Here is a 2,500-nt window from a genome sequence, read left to right as displayed (position 1 = left end):
TCCAACACCTCTTCGTGATGGAAAGATAGAATTCGAAGCAACCACAAAAGTACCGTCTAGTGGGTAGGCAACACAGGGACTGATCAACCAATATCACCCAAGGCAACGGGTGAAAATGGAAGAGATGCATGCTTGACCGTTCGATACGCAAGGCATGGAGCCAGCCAGCAAGTGCATCTCGATTACAACTCACACACCCTCACGTTCGCAAGACACCACACCACAAGACGGTCCACCCCCCACCTACCATGGGCAAGCAAGCAAATGGAAACATCAAGTGACGCATGGTCAAGCATCGCTAGGCATGAAAATAACTTTCCACAATATCCGAGGGACTAGCTGCCGAGCTAACCAACGATCAGTGACGACCGTGTGTTGGTATTAATAAAGCTCAACAACTATGAAGAGGCTAGTTGTGCCATGATAAACATGCTAACGCACGCACCACGTGAGGGGGGAGGCCTCATCAAGCTCCCTTTAAAACCTGCCAGTGTGGAGCTGGCCGGCTCAAGGAGCACTCCCCCCCTATAAGAGGTTAATATGCAAAAGGCAAAATTGTACAAGTAGATACACTTTTTTTGAGCAGACATAAGTCCATATCTCGGGCTACACTTCGAATTTTGATGCGATTTTTTGCAGTAATTCGTAGAATAATGGTATCTCCTTGCTCACCAAATTTCATAATTTTTCTCGAAGGGGAACTATTTTTTTTATTTTTTTTACTTACCGGGTATGTGTAAAATCGGGAAAAATAGAAAAGCACATGTAGACTTCGAATTTCGACCTCATTTTTTCCAGTCCACCACTAAACAATATCAGGAACCTCCCCACAAAATTTCATTCAGTTTGGCCAAGGTCTTAAATTTGACAAATTTTGGCACCAAGCTATCTAGTCGCGGTGCACCGACCAACTTGGCCAAGTGCAAAATGCATCCAATTCAAAACTTTTGTGCACCAACACTTTTACAGTACTCATTTGGGGACATTTGGAGGCCTTTCCAACCCTCACATCTCAAAAACCACGAATTTCATTTTTTCACAAAACTCCCCACCAAGCCTTCTAGCTATGCCGCGGTGCACCGCCAACATTGGCCATGTGCAAAACCCTCCGAACTCAAAACTTTCGTGCACCAAGAATTTCATGGTATTCATTTGGGGACATTTGGAGGCCTTTCCAACCCTCACATCTCAAAAACCACGAATTTCATTTTTTCACAAAACTCCCCACCAAGCCTTCTAGCTATGCCGCGGTGCACCGCCAACATTGGCCATGTGCAAAACCCTCCGAACTCAAAACTTTCGTGCACCAAGAATTTCATGGTATTCATTTGGGGGCATTTGGAGGCCTTTCCAACCCTCACATCTCAAAAACCACGAATTTCATTTTTTCACAAATCTCCCCACCAAGCCATTTAGCTATGCCGTGGTGCACCGCCAACCTTGCCCATGTGCAAAACCCAACCAACTCAAAACTTTCGTGCACCAAGACTTTCATGGTATTCATTTGGGGGCATTTGGAGGCCATTCCAACCCTCACATCTCAAAAACCACGAATTTCATTTTTTCACAAAACTCCCCACCAAGCCATTTAGCTATGCCGTGGTGCACCGCCAACCTTGCCCATGTGCAAAACCCAACCAACTCAAAACTTTCGTGCACCAAGACTTTCATGGTATTCATTTGGGGGCATTTGGAGGCCATTCCAACCCTCACATCTCAAAAACCACGAATTTCATTTTTTCACAAAACTCCCCACCAAGCCATTTAGCTATGCCGTGGTGCACCGACCAACTTGGCCAAGTGCAAAATGCATCCAATTCAAAACTTTTGTGCACCAACACTTTTACAGTACTCATTTGGGGACATTTGGAGGCCTTTCCAACCCTCACATCTCAAAAACCACGAATTTCATTTTTTCACAAAACTCCCCACCAAGCCTTCTAGCTATGCCGCGGTGCACCGCCAACATTGGCCATGTGCAAAACCCTCCGAACTCAAAACTTTCGTGCACCAAGAATTTCATGGTATTCATTTGGGGACATTTGGAGGCATTTCCAACCCTCACATCTCAAAAACCACGAATTTCATTTTTTCACAAAACTCCCCACCAAGCCTTCTAGCTATGCCGCGGTGCACCGCCAACATTGGCCATGTGCAAAACCCTCCGAACTCAAAACTTTCGTGCACCAAGAATTTCATGGTATTCATTTGGGGGCATTTGGAGGCCTTTCCAACCCTCACATCTCAAAAACCACGAATTTCATTTTTTCACAAATCTCCCCACCAAGCCATTTAGCTATGCCGTGGTGCACCGACAACCTTGCCCATGTGCAAAACCCAACCAACTCAAAACTTTCGTGCACCAAGACTTTCATGGTATTCATTTGGGGGCATTTGGAGGCCATTCCAACCCTCACATCTCAAAAACCACGAATTTCATTTTTTCACAAAACTCCCCACCAAGCCATTTAGCTATGCCGTGGTGCACCGACCAACTTGG

Source organism: Vigna unguiculata, chromosome 6 (assembly GCF_037176805.1).
Source record: "Vigna unguiculata cultivar grain cowpea cultivar isolate G323 ecotype 2 chromosome 6, ASM3717680v1, whole genome shotgun sequence".
Lineage (NCBI taxonomy): Eukaryota > Viridiplantae > Streptophyta > Magnoliopsida > Fabales > Fabaceae > Vigna > Vigna unguiculata.
The sequence above is the reverse complement of the archived record's forward strand: the minus strand, read 5'-3'. Positions refer to the sequence as shown.